This window comes from Phocoena phocoena, chromosome 14 (assembly GCF_963924675.1).
Source record: "Phocoena phocoena chromosome 14, mPhoPho1.1, whole genome shotgun sequence".
Lineage (NCBI taxonomy): Eukaryota > Metazoa > Chordata > Mammalia > Artiodactyla > Phocoenidae > Phocoena > Phocoena phocoena.
In genome coordinates, this window is record NC_089232.1 from 23,297,219 (window position 1) to 23,323,480 (window position 26,262).

Genomic DNA, 26,262 nt, shown 5'->3' on the forward strand with positions numbered 1-26,262 from the left:
TTTTAATTTCATTTATTTTGTTGTTTATTATTCCTTGTTTCCTCTTTAGTTCTTCTAGGTCTTTGTTAAATGTTTCTTGCATTTTTCTCTATTCTATTTCCAAGATTTTGGATCATCTTTACTATCATTATTCTGAATTCTTTTCCAGGTAGACTGCCTATTTCCTCTTCATTTGTTAGGCTTGGTGGGTTTTTACTTTGCTCCTTCATCTGCTGTGTGTTTTTCTGTCTTCTCATTTTGCTTATCTTACTGTGTTTGGGGTCTCCTTTTTGCAGGCTGCATGTTTGTAGGTCCCGTTGTTTTTGGTGTCTGTCCCCAGTGGCTATAGTTGGTTCAGTGGGTTGTGTAGGCTTCCTATTGGAGGGGACTAGTGCCTGTGTTCTGGTGGATGAGGCTGGATCGTGTCTTTATGGTGGGCAGTTCCACATCTGGTGTAGTGATTTGTGTGTCTGTGTCCTTATTATGATTTTAAGCAGCCTCTCTGCTAATGGATGGGGCTGTATTCCTGTCTTGCTAGTTGTTTGTCATAGGGCGTGCAGCATTGTAGCTTGCTGGTTGTTGAGTGAAACTGGGTCTTGGTGTTGAGATAGAGATCTCTGGGAGATATTTGCCATTTGATATTATGTGGAGCTGGGAGGTCTCTTGAGGATCAGTGTCCTGAAGTTGGCTTTCCCACCTCAGAGAAACAGCAGTGACTCCTGGCTGGAGCACCAATAGCCTTTCATCCACACGGCTCCTTATATTGCAATCGTTGGTCAGTCAAGTCCACAGGGTAGTTCTCCTCAAGCAGCAATCAAGGGTCCATGGAAGCTGCTAGTGTTGAGGGTCTCCCGCAGAGTTGGGGGTGTGGCTGTGGTTCACTGTGAGTATAAGGACACTGGCCGCAATTCTGGGAAGTACTCCCTGGCGTGAGGCCTCCCAGAGTCCTCCAGTTGCACCACCAAAATGGAAACCAGCTTTAAAATAATAATGAACTGGAGATTTATATAAGAAAATTCACAACTAAAATTAACTTAATTTGCAGTCAAATTTAAGTGAATATCAGCTAAGATAAACTATTTTAGATACATATATATATATATATATATATATATATATATATAAACTACATGGTAACTACAAACCAAAAACCTGCAATAGATACACAGTAAGTAAAGGAAACCAAAAAAACACTAAAGAAAATCAAACTTCCATGGAAGAGAACAAGGGAAGTGTACAAGAATAGAGAAGAGTTACAAAACCAACCAGAAAACAATTAACAAAATGGCAATAAGTGCATACGTATCAATAATCACTATAAATGTAAACTATCTAAATACTTCAATCAAAAGACGTAGAGTCGATTAGTAGATAAATAACAAGACGTAAAAGAAACTCACCTCAGAACTAAAGACACACATGAACTAAAAGTGGAGGGATGGAAAAAAATATTACATACACATAAAAATGAAAAAATAGGGCTTCCCTGATGGTGCAGTGGTTGAGAGTCCGCCTGCTGATGCAGGGGACACAGGTTCGTGCCCCGGTCCAGGAAGATCCCACATGCCACGGAGTGGCTGGGCCCATGAGCCATGGCCACTGAGCCTGCGTGTCTGGAGCCTGTGCTCCACAATGGGAGAGGCCACAACAGTGAGAGGCCCGCGTACCACAAAAAAAAAAAAAAATCTGAAGTAGCAATACTCATATCAGTCAAAATATACTTTAAAACAATGATTGTAACAAAAGACAAAGAAGAACATTACATAATGATAAAGGTGTTTATCAATGAACAGGTGGGCAAAGAAAGCCCAAAGTCAGCAGGAGGAGGGAAATAATAATGATCAGAGTGGAAATAAATGAAAGGGAGACTAAATTTTAAAACATTTAGAGATTAATAAAACTCAGAACTGGCTTTTTGAAAAGATAAACAAAATTGACAATGTACTAGAAAAACTAAACAAGATAAAAGAGAGGACCCAGATATATAATATTCAAAATGAAAAAAGAGATATTACAATCAATACCACAGAATTACAAACAAACATAAGAGATTACTATAAATAATTATATGGCAAAAAATTGGACAAACTAAAGGAAATGGATAAATTCATAGAAACATACAATCTTAGAAGAGTGAATCAGGAAAAAATTAAAAATTTGAACATACCGATTACTAACAATGAAACTGAATGAGTAATTAAAAACCCAACAAACAAAAATCCAGGACCAAATGACTTCTACAAAATAATTAAAGAAGAGTTAACACCTATCCTTCTTAACAATTCTAAAAAATTGAAAAAAATGCTTCCAAATTTGTTCTATGAGGCCAGCATTACCCTTATTCTAAAACCAAACAAAACAGTGGAAGAACAGAAAATTACAGGACAATATCCCTGATGAACATAGACACAAATATCCACAACAAAATATTTGTAAAACAAATTTAACAATGCATTAGAAGGATCATACACCATGGTTAACTGGAATGCAAGGATGTTTCAATATCTACAAATCAATCTGTATGATAAATCACTTTAACAAAATGGAGGTAATTAAAAATCATATGATCATCTTAGTAGATGCAGAAAAATCTTTTGACAAAATTCAGTGCCCATTTGTGATTAAAATTCTCAACAAAGTTGGTATAGAGGAAACATACCTCAACATAATAAAAGTCATATGTAACAGACCCACAACTAACATAGTCAACAGTGAAAGCTTTTCCTTTAAGACCAGGAACAGCACAAGGATGACCACTCTTGAGAATTTTATTCAACAGTGTATTGGAAATCCTAGCCACAATAATCAGACAAGAAAAAGAAATAAAATACATCCTGATTGGAAGAGAAGAAACAAAATTGTCACTATTGACCTATAATCTGTCACTGTACATGGAAAATCCAAAGACACCACCAAAAAAAATAATAAATTTTGTAAACTTATGAGACACAATATTAATATACAGAAACTTGTTGCATTTTTTACACTAACAACTAACCATTTGAAAGAGAAATTAAGAAAATCAATCCCATTTACAGTTGCATAAAAAAGAATAAAATGCCTAGGTATAAATTTAATAAAGGAGGTAAAAGACCTGTTCACTATAAATTATAAGACATCATTGAAAGTAATTGAAGATGACACAAATAAATGGAAATGTATACTGTGCTCATGGATTGGAAAAATTAGTATTGTTTAGATGTCCATACTACTCAAAGGTATCTACTGACTCAACTCAATTCCTACCAAAACACCAAAGGAATTTTTCACAGAACTAGAACAAATCATTCTAAAATTTTTATGGAACACAGAAGACCTCAAATAGTCAAAGCAAGCTTGAGAAAGAAGGACAATGTTGGAGAAATCATGCAGCCTAATTTCAAACTATACTACAAAGCTATAGTAATTAAAACATAATGGTATTGGCATGAAAACAGACATATAGATCAATGGAACAGAATAGAGACCCTAGAAATAGATCCATCCTTATAAAGTCAATTAATCTACAACAAAGGAGGCAAGAATATACAATAGGGAAAAAGACAATCTCTTCAATAAATGGTGTTGGGAAAATTGGACAGCTACATGCAACAGAATGAAAGTAGTATAGACCACTTTCTTACACCATGTACAAAAATAAGACTGTTTAAAGACATAAGTATAAGACATGAAACCATAAGACTCCTAGAAAAAGACATAGCAGTAAGCTCTTTGACATATAGTATAGCAATATTTTCGGGAGATCTGTCTCATCAGGCAAGGGCAACAAAAGCAGAATAAACAACTGGGACTACAGCAGACTAAAAAGCTTTCCATAGCAAAGGAATCCAACAACAAAAAGAAAAGGCAACATATTAAATAGGAGGAGATATTTACAAATGATATGTTTGATAAGGGGTCAATATCAAAAATATATAAATAATTCATACAACTCAACATAAAAAGAAAAAACAAAAAACTGATTTAAAAATGGGCAGAATACCTGAATGGATATTTTTGTAAAGAAGACATACAGATGGCCAACATGCACTTGAGAAGATACTCAACATCACTAATCATCAGGGAAATGCATATCAAAACCACAATGAGATATCACCTTATGCCTGTCAGAATAGAAATTATTTAAAACTTGCAACAAATAAAAAGTGTTGTTGAGAATGTGGAGAAAAGGGAACCATCTTGCACTGTTTTTGGGAATTTAATTTGGTGCAGCCACTATGGAGAACAGTGTGGGGTAAAGGGGGGATGGGATGAATTGGGAGATTAGGATTGACATATATACAATATTGATATTATGTATAAAATTGATAACTAATGAGAACCTACTGTATAGCACAGGGAACTCTACTCAGCGTTCTGTGGTGGCCTAAATGGGAAGGAAATACAAAAGAGAGGGGATATATGTCTACTAATAGCAGATTCACTTTGCTGCACAGTAGAAACTAACACAATGCTGTAAAGCAACTATACTCCAATAAAAATTAAAACCTCAAAAATAAGTTATATTGTTCACATAGAGCATCAATATGTATACAGCAATAAGAAATCAAAATATAGTAGGAGAAAAAGTCACTCATATATCCACTCAAAAAAAAGAAAGAAAGAAAAACAGAAAGAATCAAAAGGAAAAATATATAAATATATAAATATATATATAAATGAGGTCTCTGGAAAACCACCAGCATTGAATTTTTTTTCTAACATTCAGCCCTGCTTTGATTCTTGCTTCATTGGCCAGTACATCTCCATGTCTGACTAGAGCTATCTTTGTATTTCTCAAAAATTTCATAAAATATCACCCTTTTTTTTCCCCTTTCCAACCTCATCATCTAGAATGACATACCTGTAGCATTAATCTCTAACCAAATCCATTAAGGCTACATGTTATTCCATGTCTTTTTGACTTAGCAATGGAGATCCCTTTACACATTTTATCACCCACTGTGTTCACCCTTGATCTCAACCCCTATGAATTAGCCTAGGTTACAAACTCAGTTATATTCCACTACATAAAATCTTTCACAACCCACTAAAATAACAACTGTTCTTCAGATCCAGGACCACCACTGTAACATACCTGCTATACTCCATATTCTACTGATCAGGCATTGTTTATTATTTTACTTGTTTAAATGTCTGTCTCTTCTTGAGCTGTTTGAGATTGGTGACCAATTCTTTATCAATCATTGGAGCCCATGCCCTTGTTTGAATGCTCCAGAGGGAGCATGTTTGCTGATGAATGGGCAACTGGATGAGTGAATGTCTTTACAAGGACTTTTACTTGTACTGAGATATGAGAATTTTAGATGTCAATTTTTTTTTTATGCTTTAAGGTTAACAATCACTTAATGTATTGACATTATCACTTATAAACACACAATTTGCATATACAGGGAAAAAGGTTCTGAGGACACAACCAAATCCTAGAGACAGGCAAGCAATCAGAAAAAAAAAATCAACCCTAGGGGAAAAAAATGGAACTGTATCCCATGCTGGTGTCTACATAAATTTGGGAAGGAGAAAGAAAGATCACATAGTATCACAATTAATGTAGGAAATAAATGTGGGTCATTCTGTCTCAATAGCAGGAACTTCTCTCATGATTCATATCTTGCATCCCAGTCTGACCCGTTTCATGAATGATGATCTGAAACACAACCACGGGTCTCTCCCCTTCTCTTTACATCTAAGACCCTGAAGTTAGCTCAAGGAACTAAAAGAACAGAGCTAAGAAACAAGCAGACTGGCATGTGTTGCAATGTCAATGGCCAACTAGTTAAAAGTACACATGGAAGTAAAATACTGACTAAACCTGAACAAGTTCTTTCCAACTCACCTAACTTCTTGATTTTGGATTACCTAAGTGTTGGCATCTACGAGAGTTGGGGCCAGGGAAATGAAGTATCTCAGCCCATCTTTATACCGAGTATGTATTTCCTCTCAGGATCAAGTCACTAGTGACAGTGAACTTCAAGACTCAACTACAGTTGCCCAGTGGGGCTGGCCCCACTGGGGACAAGGACTGGAGAGTGGGGGGCACATGTGTGTCCAAGCTTCAGTCCATAGCTCTCCCCCTTCTGTCAGAGGGAAGCCAGGGGAACACCGGGAGACCATCTGCTTCAAGGGCATTTCACTGACATAACTCAGTATCTGTGGTTCCAAGTTCAAAATTAATACCCCAAAGCAACATTAAAAACTGAGTTTAGTATTTTGTAAGTAAGGCATACAGCTCAAATAATGATTACCATCTGAACAAAACCATTCTTATTACATACGATGTAAAATAACGAAAGCAATACTTCTAACCATCAAAACCAGTGTAGATAGCTAGTGGGAAGCAGCTGCATAGCACAGGGAGATCAGCTCAGTGGTTTGTAACCACCTAGAGGGGTGGGATAGGGAGGGTAGGAGGGAGGGAGATGCAAGAGGGAAGAGATATGGGAACACATATATATGTATAACTGATTCACTTTGTTATAAAGCAGAAATAACACACCATTGTAAAGCAATTATACTCTAATAAAGATGTTAAAAAACAGAAACAAAAAAACAAAAAAAAACAGTGTTGTCACACATCACATCTGGCAAGTTTCCACATGTCAAACATGCAAAGAGGTGACAGCTAAGTATACTTTTTTTTTTTTTTTTTTACAGGTTTGACCTACATTTTTTTTTTTTTTAAACATCTTTATTGGGGTATAATTGCTTTACAATGGTGTGTTAGTTTCTGCTTTATAACAAAGTGAATCAGCGATACATATACATATGTTCCCATATGTCTTCCCTCTTGCGTCTCCCTCCCTCCCACTCTCCCCATCCCACCCTTCCAGGCTGTCACAAAGCACCGAGCTAATATCCCTGTGCCTTGCGGCTGCTTCCCCCCAGCTATCTACCTTCCTACGTTTGTTAGTGTGTATATGTCCATGACTCTCTCTCGCCCTGTCAAAACTCACCCTTCCCCCTCCCCATATCCTCAAGTCCGTTCTCCAGCAGGTCTGCGTCTTTATTCCTGTCTTACCCCTAGGTTCTTCATGACATTTTTTTCCCTTAAATTCCATATATATGTGTTAGCATACGGTATTTGTCTTTTTCTTTCTGACTTACTTCACTCTGTATGACAGACTCTAGTTCTATCCATCTCATTACAAATAGCTCAATTTCATTTCTTTTTAAGGCTGAGTAATATTCCATTGTGTATATGTGCCACATCTTCTTTATCCATTCATCCGATGATGGGCGCTTAGGTTGTTTCCATGTCCTGGCTATTGTAAATAGAGCTGCAATGAACATTTTGGTACATGACTCTTTTTGAATTTTGGTTTTCTCAGGGTATATGCCAAGTAGTGGGATTGCTGGGTCATATGGTAATTCTATTTGTAGTTTTTTAAGGAACCTCCATACTGTTCTCCACAGTGGCTGAACCAATTCACATTCCCACCAGCAGTGCAAGAGTGTCCCCTTTTCTCCACACCCTCTCCAGCATTTATTGTTTCTAGATTTTTTGATGATGGCCATTCTGACTGGTGTGAGATGATATCTCATTGTAGTTTTGATTTGCATTTCTCTAATGATTAATGATGTTGAGCATTCTTTCATGTGTTTGTTGGCATTCTGTATATCTTCTTTGGAGAAATGTCTATTTAGGTCTTCTGCCCATTTTTGGATGGGGTTGTTTGTTTTTTTGTTATTGAGCTGCATGAGCTGCTTGTAAATTTTGGAGATTAATCCTTTGTCAGTTGCTTCATTTGCAAATGTTTTCTCCCATTCTGAGGGTTGTCTTTTGGTCTTGGTTATGGTTTCCTTTGCTGTGCAAAAGCTTTGAAGTTTCATTAGGTCCCATTTGTTTATTTTTGTTTTTATTTCCATTACTCTAGGAGGTGGGTCAGAAAGGATCTTGCTGTGATTTATGTCATAGAGTGTTCTTCCTATGTTTTCTTCTAAGAGTTTGATAGTTTCTGTCCTTACATTTAGGTCTTTAATCCATTTTGAGCTTATTTTTGTGTATGGTGTTAGGGAGTGATCTAATCTCATACTTTTACATGTACCTGTCCAGTTTTCCCAGCACCATTTATTGAAGAGGCTGTCCTTTCTCCACTGTACATTCCTGCCTCCTTTATCAAAGATAAGGTGTCCATATGTGCGTGGGTTTATCTCTGGGCTTTCTATCCTGTTCCACTGATCTATCTTTCTGTTTTTGTGCCAGTACCACACTGTCTTGATTACTGTTGCTTTGTAATATAGTCTAAAGTCAGGGAGCCTTATTCCTCCAGCTCCTTTCTTCGTTCTCAAGATTGCTTTGGCTATTCGGGGTCTTTTGTGTTTCCATATAAATTGTGAAATTTTTTGTTCTAGTTGTGTGAAAAATGCCAGTGGTAGTTTGATAGGGATTTCAGTGAATCTGTAGATTGCTTTGGGTAGTAGAGTCATTTTCACAATGTTGATTCTTCCCATCCAAGAACATGGTATATCTCTCCATCTATTTGTATCATCTTTAATTTCTTTCATCAGTGTCTTATAATTTTCTGCATACAGGTCTTTCGTATCCTTAGGTAGGTTTATTCCTAGATATTTTATTCTTTTTGTTGCAATGGTAAATGGGAGTGTTTTCTTGATTTCACTTTCAGATTTTTCATCATTAGTATATAGGAATGCCAGAGATTTCTGTGCATTAATTTTGTATCCTGATACTTTACCAAATTCATTGATTAGCTCTAGTAGTTTTCTGGTAGCATCTTTAGGATTCTCTATGTATAGTATCATGTCATCTGCAAACAGTGACAGCTTTACTTCTTCTTTTCCGATTTGGATTCCTTTTATTTCCTTTTCTTCTCTGATTGCTGTGGCTAAAACTTCCAAAACTATGTTGAATAAGAGTGGTGAGAGTGGGCAACCTTGTCTTGTTCCTGATCTTAGTGGAAATGCTTTCAGTTTTTCACCACTGAAGATGATGTTTGCTGTGGGCTTGTCATATATGGCTTTTATTATGTTTAGGAAAGTTCCCTCTATGCCTACTTTCTGGAGGGTTTTTATCATAAATGGGTGTTGAATTTTGTCGAAAGCTTTCTCTGCATCTATTGAGATGATCATATGGTTTTTCTCCTTCAATTTGTTAATATGGTTTATCACATTGATAGATTTGCATATATTGAAGAATACTTGCATTCCTGGAATAAACCCCACTTGATCATGGTGTATGATACTTTTAATGTGCTGTTGGATTCTGTGCTAGTATTTTGTTGAGGATTTTTACATCTATGTTCATCAGTGATATTGGCCTGTAGTTTTCTTTCTTTGTGACATCCTTGTCTGGTTTTGGTATCACGGTGATGGTGGCTTCGTAGAAGGAATTTGGGAGTGTTCCTCCCTCTGCTATATTTTGGAAGAGTTTGAGAAGGATAGGTGTTAGCTCTTCTCTAAACGTTTGATAGAATTCACCTGTGAAGCCATCTGGTCCTGGGCTTTTGTTTGTTGGAAGGTTTTTAATCACAGTTTCAATTTCAGTGCTTGTGATTGGTCTGTTCATATTTTCTATTTCTTCCTGATTCAGTCTTGGCAGGTTGTGCATTTCTAAGAATTTGTCCATTTCTTCCAGATTGTCCATTTTATTGGCATAGAGTTGCTTGTAGTAATCTCTCATGATTTTTTTTATTTCTGCAGTATCAGTTGTTACTTATCCTTTTTCATTTCTAATTCTATTGATTTGAGTCTTCTCCCTTTTTTTCTTGATGAGTCTGGCTAGTGGTTTGTCTATTTTGTTTATCCTCTCAAAGAACCAGCTTTTAGTTTTATTGATCTTTGCTATTGTTTCCTTCATTTCTTTTTCATTTATTTCTGATCTGATTTTTATGATTTCTTTCCTTCTGCTAGCTTTGGGGTTTTTTTGTTCTTCTTTCTCTAATTGCTTGAGGTGCAAGGTTAGGTTGTTTATTCGAGATGTTTCCTGCTTCTTAAGGTGGGCTTGTATTGCTATAAACTTCCCCCTTAGAACTGCTTTTGCTGCATCCCATAGGTTTTGGGTCGTTGTGTCTCCATTGTCATTTGTTTCTAGGTATTTTTTTATTTCCTCTTTGATTTCTTCAGTGATCACTTCATTATTAAGTAGTGTATTGTTTAGCCTCCATGTGTTTGTATTTTTTACAGATCTTTTCCTGTAATTGATATCTAGTCTCATGGCGTTGTGTTCGGAAAAGATACTTGATACAATTTCAGTTTTCTTAAATTTACCAAGGCTTGATTTGTGACCCAAGATATGATCTATCCTGGAGAATGTTCCATGAGCACTTGAGAAAAATGTGTATTCTGTTGTTTTTGGATGGAGTGTCCTATAAATATCTATTAAGTCCATCTTGCTTAATGTATCATTTAAAGCTTGTGTTTCCCTATTTATTTTCATTTTGGATGATCTGTCCATGGGTGAAAGTGGGGTGTTAAAGTCCCCTACTATGAATGTGTTACTGTTGATTTCCCCTTTTATGGTTGTTAGTATTTGCCTTATGTATTGAGGTGCTCCTATGTTGGGTGCATAAATATTTACAATTGTTATATCTTCTTCTTGGATCGATCCCTTGATCATTATGTAGTGTCCTTCTTTGTCCCTTTTAATAGTCCTTATTTTAAAGTCTATTTTGTCTGATATGAGAATTGCTACTCCAGCTTTCTTTTGGTATCCATTTGCATGGAATATCTGTTTCCATCCCCTTACTTTCAGTCTGTATGTGTCTCTAGTTCTGAAGTGGGTCTCTTGTAGACAGCATATATAAGGGTCTTGTTTTTGTATCCATTCAGCCAATCTGTGTCTCTTGGTGAGAGCATTTAGTCCATTTACATTTAAGGTAATTATCGATATGCATGTTCCTATTTCCATTTTATATATTGTTTTGGGTTCGCTACTATAGGTCATTTCCTTCTCTTGTGTTTCGTGTCTAGAGAAGTTCCTTTAGCATTTGTTGTAAAGCTGGTTTGGTGGTGCTGAACTCTCTCAGCTTTTGCTTGTCTGTAAAGGTTTTAATTTCTCCATCAAATGTGAATGAGATCCTTGCTGGGTAGAGTAGTCTTGGTTGCAGGCTATTCTCCTTCATCACTTTCAGTATGTCCTGCCACTCCCTTCTGGCTTGTAGGGTTTCTGCTGAGAGATCAGCTGTTAACCTTATGGGGATTCCCTTGTGTGTTATTTGTTGTTTTTCCCTTGCTGCTTTTAATATGCTTTCTTTGTATTTAATTTTTGACAGTTTGATTAATATGTGTCTTGGCGTGTTTCTCCTTGTATTTATCCTGTATGGGACCCTCTGTGCTTCCTGGACTTGATTAACTATTTCCTTTCCCATATTAGGGAAGTTTTCAACTATAATCTCTTCAAATATTTTCTCAGTCCCTTTCTTTCTTTCTTCTTCTTCTGGAACCCCTATAGTTCGAATGTTGGTGCGTTTCATGTTGTCCCAGAGGTCTCTGAGACTGTCCTCAGTTCTTTTCATTCTTTTTTCTTTATTCTGCTCTGCAGTAGTTATTTCCACTACTTTATCTTCCAGGTCACTTATCCGTTCTTCTGCCTCAGTTATTCTGCTATTGATCCTATCTAGAGTGATTTTAATTTCATTTATTGCATTGTTCATCGTTGCTTGTTTCATCTTTAGTTCTTGTAGGTCCTTGTTAACTGTTTCTTGCATTTTGTCCATTCTACTTCCAAGACTTCGGATCATCCTTACTATCATTATTCTGAATTCTTTTTCAGGTAGATTGCCTATTTCCTCTTCATTTGTTAGGTCTGGTGGGTTTTTATCTTGCTCCTTCATCTGCTGTGTGTTTTTCTGTCTTCTCATTTTGCTTATCTTACTGTGTTTGGGGTCTCCTTTTTGCAGGCTGCACTTTCGTAGTTCCCGTTGTTTTTGATGTCTGTCTCCAGTGGCTAAGGTTGTTTTAGTGGGTTGTGTAGGCTTCCTGGTGGAGGGGACTAGTGCCTGTGTTGTGCTGGATGAGGCTGGATCTTGTCTCTCTAGTGGGCAGGTTCACGTCTGGTGGTGTGTTTTGGGGTGTCTGTGGCCTTATTATGATTTTAGGCAGCCTCTCTGCTAATGGGTGGGGTTGTGTTCCTGTTTTGCTAGTTGTTTGCCATAGGTTGTCCAGCACTGTGGCTTGCTGGTCGTTGAGTGAAGCTGGGTGCTGGTGTTAAGATGGAGGTCTCTGGGAGAGTTCCACCGTTTAATATTATGTGGAGCTGGGAGGTCTCTTGTTGACCAGTGTCCTGAAGTTGGCTCTCCTACCTCAGAGGCAGAGCCCTGACTCCTGGCTGGAGCACCAAGAGCCTTTCATCCACACAGCTCAGAATAAAAGGGAGAAAAAGTAGGGAGAATTAGTAGAAGTATGAGTAAAGAAAGAGGGAAAGGAGGAAAGGAAGGAAGGAAGAAAGAAGCAAAGAAGGAAAGAAAGGAGGGAGGGAGGGAGGGAGGGAGGAAGGAAGGAAGGAGGGAAAGAAGGAAAAAAGACAGAAAGAAAGATGATACAGTTAAAATAAAATAAAGTATAATATAGTTATTGAATTAAAAAGTATTTAGAAAAAAAAAAAGGGACGGATAGAACCTTAGGACAAATGTTGGAAGCAAAGCTATACAGAGAAAATCTTACACAGAAGCATACACATACACCTTCACAAAAAGAGGTAAAGGGGGAAAAATCATAAATCCTGCTCCCTGAGACCACCTCCTCAATTTGGGGTGATTCGTTGTCTAAAGGAGGGAAGGAAGGAAGGAAAGAAAGAAAGAACGAAGGTAAAGTATAATAAAGTTATTACAATTAAACTTAATTATTAAGAAAAAGAATTTTTAAAAAAAAATCATGGACGGATAGAGCCCTAGGACAAATGGTGGAAGCAAGAGTATACAGACAAGATCTCACACAGAAGCATACACGTACACATTCACAAAAAGAGGAAAAGGGAAAAAAATCATAGATCTCGCTCCTAAATTCCACCTCTTCAATTTGGGATCATTCCTTGTCTATTCAGGTATTCCACAGATGCAGGGTATATCAAGTTGATTGTGGAGCTTTAATCCGCTGCTTCTGTGGCTGCTGGGAGAGATTTCCCTTTCTCTTCTTTGTTCTCACAGCTCACAGGAGCTCAGCTTTGGATTTGGCCCTGCCTCTGCGTGTAGGTCGCTGGAGGGCGTCTGTTTTTTCGCTCAGACAGGACGGGGTTAAAGGAGCCGCTGATTCGGGGCCTCCGGCTCACTCAGGCCGGGGGTTGGGGGATGGGGGAAGGAGGGGCACTGCGTGCGGGGCCGGCCTGCGGCGGCAGAGGCAGCGTGACGTTGCGGCAGAGGCCGGCGTGACGTTGCACCAGCCTGAGGCCCGCCGTGCGTTGTCCCGGGGAAGTTGTCCCTGGATCCCGGGAACCTGGCAGTGGCAGGCTGCACAGGCTCCGCGGAAGAGGGGTGTGGAGAGTGACCTGTGCTCGCACACAGGCCCCTTGGTGGCGGCAGCAGCAGCCTTAGCGTCTCCCGCCCGTCTCTGGGGTCCGCGGTTTTAGCCACGGCTCGCGCCCGTCTCTGGGGTTCCTTTAAGCAGCGCTCTTAAACCCCTCTCCTCGCGCACCAGGAGACAAAGAAGGAAGAAAAAGTCTCTTGCCTCTTCGGCCGGTGCAGGCTTTTCCCCGAACTCCCTCCCGGCTAGTCGTGGTGCACTAACCCCTTCAGGCTATGTTCAAGCCGCCAACCCCAGTCCTCTCCCTGAGCTCCGTCCAAAACCAAAACCCGAGCCTCAGCTCGCAGCCCCGCCCGCCCCGGCAGGTGAGCAGACAAGCCTCTCGGGTTGGTGAGTGCTGGTCGGCACCGATCGTCTGTGCCGGAATCTCCCCGCTTTGCCCTCCGCACCCGTCGCTGTGCACTACTCCGCGGTCCCGAAACTCCCCCCTCTGCCTCCCGCAGTCTCCGCCCGCGGAGGGGCTTCCTAGTGTGTGGAAACTTTTCCTCCTTCACAGCTCCCTCCCACTGGTGCAGGTGCCGTCCTTATTCTTTTGTCTCTGTTTTTTCTTTTGCCCTACCCAGTTACGTGGGGAGTTTCTTGCCTTTTGGGAGGTCTGAGGTCTTCTGCCAGCCTTCAGTAGGAGTTCTGTAGGAGTTGTTCCACGTGTGGATGTATTTCTGGTGTATCCGTGGGGAGGAAGGCGATCTCCGCGTCTTACTCTTCCGCCATCTTCAAGGTCCCCCCCGCTAAGTATACTTTTAAGCTGGAAACAAACTCTCCAGTATCAACAAGTGCAATAGAATTGGCTAGGAAAACAGACCTGTGGTCACCACAAAGTTCATTTGGCATCTGGTTTCATACTGAGATAGATCTATTTAAGTCTGCCTTAGAGATGGAGTGGTTGATCAGTGAAACAAATAACTATGTATGTAACTGGCCACACAGAATAAAAACAGAATTTGTGCTACTACGAGTGTATTTTATGGAGAATAGGGCCACATGGAGTATAGGGGTAGAGACCTTCAATGTGCTAAACTGCCTTTGTAAAAAGTAAAATTTTTAAAGCATGCAAGACAGAAACCTGGAATAATTGAAATTTTAAAATTTACATAAATAAAGAAATAATAAATAACAAAAACACGTGACTCTCAGTTTCCCAGAGCTTCACACCTAGCTGGGGCTCAAGTTAAATTGTTTAAGCTTCTCTGTGACATTAGAGTGAAGAATAAAAACAAGGCTAGTGTCCTGGTCAGGTGGGGTAATACCTTGCACAGGTCATTCATGTCCTTAGGCTGCAAATCTGTAACCTGACTCTCCCCCACCATGCCACCACCAGGGCTCCAGTCACCCCAGTGCTCAGGGACAGCCACAGTGCCCCAGTCCTGCACAGGACAGGAAATGAGCTCTTTAACAGCCTTCAGAAGGGTGGAAAAGAGGATCCTCAGTGCAGCCCAATCCCCTGAAACAGTAACACTGTAACTATGGCTCTCATTCCTCTTTCCTCACCATTCTCCTAATATTACTTTCTCAACAAGTAGAAAAATAAGCTATAAGTAGGCTGAAGTGGCAATAAAAACACTCAAAGCAAACACTAAAAATCATGATGCCTCTGAATATAGCAGATCTACCTCCATGCACTTGTTTGTAATTGTTTTGCCTTGTTCAAGTTTTAAATGATAAAGCCCTAAAATGCTGAGACTCAAGTCTACTCCTAATTTGGGATGTTTTCCAAGGATTACTACCAAAAACAAACTAGTAAGAATAAAATGAAAGAGCATATTTTAAAGCGGGGAGGGGATCTGCCATCCCGCCCATCATCCTGAGCAGTCAGCTTTGCTGAAAGTCTGCAGAGCCCCAGAGGCTGTGGGGATATCACATGGCTGCCTCAGGAAGGTTCCATCCTACAACTCCTGAAGTAACGTGCAACCAGTTCTAGTCTGAGGTTTCAAAGTCTAACATTAAACCAAGACAGCTGCAGTTCTTCTTGCCACAATCACTCACTCACTCATACATCACCATATTACTAGCATAACACTAAAATAAATTATCCCTTAACCACTAAGGCCTAACTCTAAAAAGAAAATGGCCTTTACAAACAGGTGTGTTCAAATAAGATATTCTGAGAGTTCCATAAAAAAACTCCTAGAATGAGCCAGTGCCCTCAAATAGTCTACGTTTTAGCTAAACAGCAGTCCAAAGTCTTCTCTGTGGTACTTATATGGATTAGTTATAAGTATGATGTCACTACTTTCAAAAGAACTACTAAAACTATTATTAAAAACATTTATAACAAACAGAAATGCCCTGCAAATTATATTATTGCACCCAGGGTATCAGAAGCTATGCACATCCAGTTTCCAAGGACTCTAGAAGACCCAGAACAGAGATCCTAAGGCCATGCCTGTGGCTGTTCCAGGCAGCATGCCCAGGTCACAGTCATTGTCTCGATACCACTCACGAATGATGACTTGTTTGGTAGGCTGCTCTCCGTAAAGTCCGGCATACAGGTACTGGTAGGGTACAGCATAAGCCTGCCCATTTGAAGCATAGACAACTTGAGTTCCTGGCGGGTATGCACCACTGTATGGACCATAACCATAGGCATCAGGGGTTGGTGCAGCATAGGCTGTGTAAGGAGGTGGGGAGGAAGCCAAGGCAGTCTCATCATACATGACTTCAGAGCCAACATGAGCTGTGTTTGTCCTGGAATCCTGAAGTGTAAATTTCCAGACCAAACAATCATCTGTGCTTTCTGCACAAAGACTGATGGTTTTCCCATCTAGGCAAACAATCTGCAGCAGTCTTTTGGCTTCCCATCTGGAGGCCGAATATCCCGACATTCATGTCCCGTGTGGATGTTGATGCAGTCCACTGGCATGTGGACCTTATCCTCTACACTCTACCGAGTTTGGTCATCAGGTGACCATCTGACCACAGGTCAAACCAATTCTTCCAGCGCTTCAGAATAGTACTCTGTCTCAGCAACCATCCACTCTTCACAAACGCTGTATTTTCACCTGCAAATCCTCCGGCCGCAGCCGCGCACCAAAGTAGGGCAGGAGTGCAAGGACGCTGCCCGGCTCCTCGGCTCTGACTGTCTCAAGCCCTAGTTGTCAATTTTTAAAATAAATTAACTTAAAGTTTTAATGAAATTCCATTAAATATCTAATGGGTATCTAATTCTGAAATTGACAAAAGTTAATATGCATAATCAATAAATTTTCTTATAAAGTAATAAAGATAAAATTGTGCAAATGTAGAATATTTACAAATATGTATGAAACAGAATATTAAAATACACGAGAATATTTATTCTCCCTTTTAATTAAGCCAATGACATTTTTTTTTCTTTTTCAAAGAGAATTTTATTTTATAAAAATAACTTAGAAAATAATAAAATTAAAATAATTTTTATAGAAACTCAACCTATCCTGCTGGCCATACACCTTTCATAAACATAGAAAGGCAGTGATAAATACCTTTGGGAGAAATGGGAGAAAATCTATATTAAAAATGGAGGCAGGGTGCTGCAGAAGAGATGATGAAGAACAGGAAAGTTACTTTCACGTGGAAACTATAAAATGAAAGCAGTATTTATTTTAGAATTTTAAGTACTATTATAAAAATCTCCCTAATATTAAATTTGTGGTCATTGCTACAGAAAGCATCTTTTTGTTGGACAGCTTATTCCAAAGAGAACATATTAAGTGCAGTAAAATTTTCAATACAAACTGTTTGTGTTGGCAAGGAGACAAAAGTATGTTGGGAGTGAGGTGATAGATGGATAGAAGTTCAAAACATATTATTTTACAAAACTACAATCTTTCCCTGATACATCTGTCATGAAAATAAGAATTAATAAATTATTTATTTATACCTTTTTAAGGACTCCACTTAAAATAAAATGTTCCTAGTTGGTTCTTGATATCTGGTCTATCTGGAAAGCACTGATCTAATAAGTAGTTGTCCATTTGTCCTTCAAAATCTAGCTCAAATTTTACTTTTTTACAAAATCTTTATCTTTCACCTACTAAACAGTGTGTTAAATTGAGGAAGGTTTCTAGGTAGATCCAATTTTGTGTTTCCAACATACAAAGCTATTCTTAGTATATACTTGAGGAAAAAGTGAAAATATTTATTAGTATTTGAATCTAATGGTACAGAACAGGCAAACCAATTAAATATTCTAATTATCCAGAAATATTTTTAATTAAAAGTGTTTATCTTTTGTTCTGTGCTGAATTAGTATAGCATTATTGAATGGTTTTCCTGTCAACAGATATATAGGTGATAGATAGATAGATAGATAGATAGAGAGATGATAGATAGATAATAGATAAAGAGAGATAGGTGACAGAGAGAGAGAGAGAGGGAGAAAATCTAATAAAATCTGTACAAATACAATTATACAGAACACATAGCCTTAGTTTTGAGAAGAATGTTATTCTAGTTGACGTTTTTTAATGGTACATGAATCAGGACAAACAGAAGGAAGGAAGGCACCTAGGACACAAATATTAAGGAAGTCCTCATCAGGGTGGTACAAGTGTGGGGTCAGCCCCTGAAAATGAGTGCAACATTAAATTTTGCCCCCTAAGTACCTCACTCATATCACTCTGGTCTCTGCAATTGCCCAGTTTTGGAATTACCTCACTGCCTTATCAGCTTTCTTCCAAATTTCCAGTGTCTCTCATGATGCCTAGCTTCTGAGATGTCCTCCTGCACTAGAGCACTGAACCCCAATCATATTTAGGAGTTTTTCTGTCCTATTTCCTTATCAAAGCTCTAGTTGTTTCTGCACTGTTCATGTGGAGAATGCTGTCACATAGACAACTTTATAAATAGCTGTTTCATTTTTGAGATAAAAAGACTGAAAAAAATTCATCTAAGCTCCCCAGATAGTACTTGAATTTTATAGAAAAATGCCTGCATACTAAGGAATGCATTTTTTAGTATCCTCAATGCTCACTTCCACCTCAGGGCATCTGCTGGTGTGATCTGATCCCACGGTCCATCTACAGCCTCCAGTCGAGAATTGCCTCCTGGGGAGGATTCTTCTTCACATGTCTACAGGGAGCTGCCACTCACATTGCTGTCCACAGTAGACCCTGTGCTTTTTAGTTTGTTAAATACACTTTAATTTCTTATTTATTGTGGTTTTTCAATTGTCTTATATGCATTGGTTTTATCACCTTGATTGTATTTTAATTTCTTTACAGTCAGGTTTTTCCACATTCAGACTTTTGTTTTATAAATCATGAATCTTTAATTCTCTGACATCAAAACAGACTATAATAGAGGAGCTGAAGTTATAGATTTGGGGCCTGGGATTCTCACTTGCATCACTAAAATTAATTCACATTTGCAAACTCACCATACCTCTGCTTAAAGCAAGCCCTGCCAGCATGTCTTTCCCTACGCTTTACCACTGCCTTTTAATTGGTAACTAAAGAATCCAATTGTCACTTCTCTAAATGAAGGGAATATATTCTGTTTTTTAAAATGACTAAGCAACCTCTAGGCTGAAATCCAACTACACAGTGTATATGGGTTTGGTAGCATTGCACCAGATTTTCTCGTTAAAACCTTTACATAACAGTAATCCATCACTAAGTAAGATGTTCAATGACTTTAGAAGTGGAGGTTAAGAGACATTATAATCAAATAATCTTTCTTCTAAAACAGTTTAACCCTCCTTGTCAATAGAAATAATGGTAACATACTTTTAGCCTGGGACTCACCAATTCTAAACAACATTATTGGAGATGATACATGGTTTGTTTGTTTCTTTGCTTATTTGTGAAACTTCCGTTAAAAACTAAATTATATAGTAATAGATAAAGAAATAATTTAATTCAACTTTTGCTAACGTAAAGATGGAACAAAAAACAAGGAGAGAAACAGAAATGGTGATTCTTTTTCAAATAAATATTAATAAAGAAATTATTGTGCATGTTTTAAAGCATGGGGCTTGGAGATGGAAATATTTAGTATTGATATTGTTTTAACTTTCATAATGGATAATTTTGAACATATGCATAAATAGTTTTGTATGAAAAATTCCCATCTACCTACCACCTGAATTCAGCTACCATCAACCTTGGCCAGTCCTAGCCTAGCTTCACCCCCTTCCAACCTTCCTCCTTCATATTTTTTGAATGTATCTGAGAAATCTTATCATTTCATATGTTAATATTTCAGTATGTAATTTCAAAAATGAGAACTCATTAACTTAACCAAAATATCAGTATTAGATTTAAAATGTAAAATCATTTATTATCATCGAATATCCAGTCAACATGGATATTTCCAATTATCCATTAATAAGAAATTGATTTTAGGCCTTATTTTTCCTCTTACTTCTGTATGGCTTCATTCTTCTTATCTGTAAAATGAGGTTAAAAGCCCCACCCAAAAGGGGAGTTGAGGATTAAATGAGGTAAGATATATATATATATTCATTTTAATAAGATATTTTTTATAATACAATTTTAGATTTTGGGAATATGCATTAAAACTAAGTCATCAAAAAGTCATAAAGGGCAAATATAAAAATAAAATTGAGACTGGAAAAACTGTAAATCACACTCTGACCATCTTTGGATTCCTCCTTTGTGTTCTCTCTTCTCCCTCTATCCAGACCCATTGCTCTCACTTCTTCCTCACTCATATTTACCTATTTGTGTCCCCCCAAAAGATGACTATTACCTGTTTGTCACTCGGAAATGGTAAGGAAAACCACACTATGGTGTTGAAGTTATTGACTGAAAAAAGAAAAAGAGTGGCAATGTATAAATTTTCTCACATACTTTAGAGCACAACTTTGAACCTATGGGCCATTTCTAAGCAGAGGAAATTTCTTTCTGCATCTGAATTCATAGAAGTGACAGCTAACTCCAACTATATATTTATAAAAAGTAGCTAGTCTCCCTTAATATACATAGATTTCATTAAGATTTACCCTAATCACATGTCACTCATAAGAAAAGAGAGGGTCAATTTCCTCCCTATTTTAATTTTTCACTAATCCACTATTTTTTCCCTATTTTGATAGTATTTCAAATGAAATATGGGAAGGAGAAGTGTAAAACAGTTGAAGCTAAATTCCAAATACATTTTAAATGATAATTAATGCTCAATTTTTAATAACAAATGTCCAATTTTTGCCTCCTATGAGCAGTGTATGTGTGAGCCCATTTTTTCCACAGTTTCACCGACATTCTTTTAAATTTTTTCCCGTTTGATATGTGAAAATAATATCTCTTGTTTTAAGTTGTGTGTCTTTGGTTAATAGTATGGTTGAGTATTTGATAGTTTATTGGCTATTTCATTTGTGTCATTAATGTTTACACACTTTTTACATTTTTGTATTGGAGCATTTGTTTTTTTTATATTGAATGCTATTTTATCATATGTACACAGTACACTTTTCATTTCCCTGTTTTCCAGGTTACCAAACTGCTCTGAACTTTCTATATTTTGACTAGCATTGTGTGCCTTGAATACTAATAATCATTGGACTTGCATGGTATTTAAAAGTTGAAGATTTCAAAGTACCTCATTGTAATGAATTCCCATCATACCCCAGTGTTACAATGGCCTTTTAAAGGCAAGTAAAATGGAAAGTGACATTTTCCTGGATGTATGGTCAGAGAGATGGCAAATTTATGACCAGAAACAAGAATCCAGATATCAATACCAACTCCATCCTCTCTTTTTTGTTTTTTTACCTGTTACCATAGGAAATAGAAAACTACATGTATGCAGGACATCTGCAAAAACCCAACCATTTGTTTTTTGTTTTGTTTTGTTTGTTTTTGATTTTGTTTTTGTTTTGTTTTATGATCCTGTCTTCTCTATGTGAGGAGCAGCAGATAAAATTTTGATATTCACAGTTATCACTCTATGACCCTGTCAGGTGCTGGTGAACATTCCAACAAGTACACCTAAGCATTTGCTGGATGCCCAGACTGTGTTCTGAGAGATGCAAGAAAAGGAAGGGAAAGTTCTTTTACTAGCTGTGGAAGCCTGCATTAGTGGAATATGCCTTCTAAGAGGATGCCTTTGCTCAAACAATTTTGGCGTTATTTTTGAAATTTCCCTCAGAAACTGTTTTGCTCCCACTGTATTTTGTTTGAACTATAATTTTGAAAAAAAGGAACAATGACAACGTGAGCATTCTACATTTCACTAAACAATTTAAAATAACAAATGGCTGTTAGTCCACTTTGTCTTGGTCCCATAACCCTCCTTACTAAGAAATTCATTTTCAAAGGGAAAACAATGCTTTTTCATATTGATGATATTCAAAAGAACACCATTATCAGAACCTAAAAAGCAAAGTTAAAGGAGGGTCCTTCAGGAATAGAAGCAATATTTGGACAGCAGGTGAGTCTCCGTTATTTATTATTGTGTTCTCAAGGCCAGGCTCAGTGCCTGGCATATAGTAGACACTCAAAAATTCTTACTAAGTGAATAAAAGAAAAATTCAGAATTCCAGAACCATTTGATAAAACAAGAATTTCATAGTGTGACAATGACATTGAGATTACTCCTTATACTGATGGAGCAAATACTCCTTTGTGCAGTTTTACAAGATTCATCAATTAAAAAATAAAATTTTATTTAGAAATTACTTGAATTATTCAAATATGTTTATAAGCATAATAAACTATTTGATAAAGAAATTAGTTATATTATATATGCAAATATGTACTTTCTATTATTAATAATAGCAGAAATAATCTATTCTATGATGTAGGAAATGTGTTAGAATAATATTTTTATGACAGTTTTCCAGGAAAAACATCACCAGCAAACAGGCATGATTAATTGAAAATGATAGGATCAAAATGATCTATCAGGAAGGCTTGATAGGCAATTGAGGTTTAATATATTAGAAAATATAATGAATTATTATAAGGAAAATGGATACTGTTTATAAATTGTCAAGTAATTGTACAGTAAAAATAGTTCACTGCTTTCATATTAATTTAAGATTACCATTTGAGGATTTAGGGACAGTAAAATGTTTTTAGTTATAAAATGGTTAATTAAGAATTTTTTTTCCTGTCTTCTGTGAGTCTTACATTCTCTGAGATCTGGTAAGAACTGTTAATGCAATCTTGTGTTTGTATTTAGAGAACTTCCCTTTCAGAAATTGCCATTTGAGAATGAAATATCTGTATCTCTCTACTTCATTGACTCTCCAGCTGTTGTCAACAATTATTTGGGAGAGCACTTCTTATTTTCCTCACACTGCCTCTTAATTTATTTTTATCTTTTAACAGTTTCATAATTAACTCTATATTATGGTAAATGCCCTTAGGAAAAATGCTACAAAAATATTTTAGTGCAGAATATTTACATTACAGAGGACTTGAGATGATCTGGCTCCCATAATGGGTATTCAAATTCCCTTTCATTTTTTATTGAGTAATGAATGTTATACACTTCATTGCTAGTATTGTTCTGGGTAAAAACAAAATAATTATGTAAACTAAAATAAATTGGATGGATGAGTTTCTTTGCAGAACAGAAAGTAGGTATCCTGAAATAATTGATAATTAAATCCAGCATAAATTTCTGAAATATTCCCAGATCAAATTCAAAAGTGATATTTGGGTTACTTAGCCCTTTAAGTCTATCAGTGAGCTCTTGTTAACACCTCCCATGTCATTATCATTTCAAGAATATCCTTTTTTATTAAAATAACATCTATTACTTAGAAAGTATTTTCATACATTTCTGGATGTTATTGGAGATGTGATTCAGAGAAGAAACTGACTATAACATTTCAGAACTTTGTAAGTGTTAATAGCAGTTTCAAGTAGAATGAGAAAGCAAAATGCCACTCTCTACTTCAATAGAGGTTGGGTGGGGAAATGGGAAATGAATTCTAAAACTAATTTGCAAAGGCACTTGAGGTTACAAAATTAGAAGTGGTTTCCACGAGCTGAATTTTTTTACACTGTCATGAAGAACAGTAAGATAGAGTCTGAAATTGTTACATTATTTGTTCCTACTCAGTGAGTTATTCTTCTTGATTTAGGGGTATACATTAAACACTGCAGAAAGTCTTCTTATATAAACTAATTACAATCTTAGAAGTAGAAAAACAACTACTATAAATATTGTGCAGAGAAAACAAGTTGAAAATATGCTTCTGGATAACTCAACCAAAATAATTTCTTACAGTAATATAAATTGAATGATAAATGCAATTAAGCATCTTTCGTATATTATGTAGTTGATGTTTAAGACACTTTTGAGAATGTAAACTTAAGTAATACTAAAATGCTTAAACATCTCCAAATTTTTGCTTCTATCTTCATTCTTAATTTCTAGGGTGACAGAATGATCCCATCCTAATATTTCACATGTTTGTATACAACACGGGGAAAATCCTCTAATTTCATGACATTATATATTATTTTTATTTACTGTATACAACTTAATATTAAAATGTTCTTTGAACAGAAGGGAAAGACTAATTAAAGCAACTTCCATGGGACCAATCTTAACAACTAATGGCCAAACATAAACTTCAGTTACATCTTTCTCTTCACCTCCTTAGACTTTGTGAAACATTCTATGCTGAATTGTGCAAGATCTTGGATTCTGACCACATATGGATTTGAACCCCACCTGTGCTACTTCCCAGCTGTGTAACATTGAAGACGGTACTTATTTCTGAACCCTTATTCCCTCTATGAGATTAATGGAATAAGAGAATAAGCTTGGGTAACAGTAGATCTTACCATATGGGGTTATTAGAATCAAGTGACATGAATGTAAAGCATTTAGCACAGTCTCTAGTGTATATTAACTGTTCATTAACTGTTAATTATCAATAGTATCATTATCATGTCTTTACAACTAAAGATGGAACAAAAGGACAAGACACGGGAGACCTGTTTGAAAGATGTATGGAAGAAAATGAAAATGAGAAAGAAGACCGGAAAGCAGGGAGAATGCCCTGGAGTAGGTGCTTAACAATGTTGGCATGGGCATAATCAAAGACATTAACAAAACAACAAAGAAGAAAGCTAATATTTATTGAGTAATTGCAGTATGCCAAGAGTCTTTGAAACATTGAAACTGAGGCTCAGAAAAGTTATGTAGTTGGACTAAAGTCACATATCTAATAAATTACTGACAAGGAATTAATATTCAGATATTTTGATTCCTTTAAGCTAAGTTAAACCATTACTGGTCTCTTACATCCTGCTTATGATGTTACCATGGGGATGATTACTCTTGATGAAATATGTACATAAGACCAGAGTTAGACTATAAGGATCCTGATATTATTAGTTCCCCAAAACCATCTAGCTTACTAAACATTGAAATAGTAAAATTTCTGATCACCCAATTCCAACATGGAGGTGAGGGTTTTTCCCCATATCAATAAGCAATGCTCAGAGACCAGCTAGTTGTCTTATAATTCAGCTCAGTTCTGACACTATCTACCCAGAAATAATGACAGATTCCACAGGTAAAGGTTCAGTCCCACAAGACTACCTCCCCTCTCCACTTCAGCCACCAGTCACAATTCCAGGTTGTCACTTGACTGGCCTGTTATAGATTGGATGTCCCAATGACCCTCACTTTGTGTTTAATTAATTTTCTAGAGCAGTTCACAGAGCTCAGAGAATTTTTTTACTTTTTAGTTATTGGTTTATTATGGAAGGATATAACTCCAGAAAGGCCAGATGGAAAAGAGGCATATGGCAAAGTATGGAGAGAACAGAGCTTCCATGCTCTCTGAATGCTCCATTCTCTCTACATCTCCACTTGTTCATCAACCTGGAAGCTCTCCAGAGCTCTCTCTTTTGGAGTTTTATGGAGGCTTCATTACAAGCTTGGTTGATTAAATTAATGGCAATTGGGGATTGAACTCGACCTCCAGCCTCTCTCTCCTCCCAGAAGGTCAGGAGGTGGGACTGAAAGCTCCAGCTGTCTATTCATGGTTCCCTTGGCAAACAGTCTCCCATCATTGCATGCCTTCCAAAAGTCCCCTTATTAAGATAAACCCAGTTGTTGTGTGTTATGAATAACAAGACATCCATTTTACATTTATGGCTCTGAAGCGATTTCAGGAAGTGATGACAAGAGACAAAATATTATGACAAAATATACTCCCATTATTTTTATCACTCAGGAAATTTCAAGGGTTTTGGGACCTGTGATCCAGGAATTGTGGACAAAGACCAAACATATCTGAATGACCAAATATATATTTCTTATAAAACACAGTATTTAGTCATGGAACTGATGTGTCTTCTTTCTATTATTAACTTTTCCACATATAAAGGGTAGATCAGAACTTTATCGTCTTCCAAAAAAAACCTTTTATTCGTCATGGTATAGTGGTGACCTTGGTCTTCTTTGAAATCACTCATGTTAACTGAAATAAAAACGCACAATGTGAGAGCTGTGAATTTCAGTTTTATTTGGAGACTTAATGAGGACTATAGCCCAGGAGACAGCCTCTAGGGGAGTGCTAAGAAACTGCTCCACAGAGGTAGGGGAACATCCTGGATATATATATATATATATATATATATATATATATATATATATATATATATATATATATTTTTTTTTTTTTTTTTCAGGTAAGAAATACATGTTATCAAGCATACATCTTGGTAAAATGTTATTGTTAGTCATGTGGATCAGATATCTCAGTTAATGATTTTAGTGCTTATCTATATATTAAAAGATGCAAGAATCTGAGGGTCATTGAAATTCTTCCATTTTATCTATCTAGGGGCCCATGTATCCAAAACACAGCACGCTTCATCCTAAATTCATTTTAGGGTA

The 26,262-nt window shown here is 37.0% G+C and overlaps 1 protein-coding gene and 1 pseudogene across 1 annotated transcript in view; one reads left to right on the top strand and one right to left on the bottom strand.

Moving 5' to 3' along the window:
* The window catches only part of LRRTM4 (leucine rich repeat transmembrane neuronal 4), an 872,383-nt gene that overhangs the window by 771,955 nt on the left and 74,166 nt on the right, over positions 1-26,262 (top strand). The window lies entirely within an intron of this gene.
* Positions 15,801-16,434, bottom strand: LOC136133970 (pleckstrin homology domain-containing family B member 2 pseudogene; annotated as a pseudogene).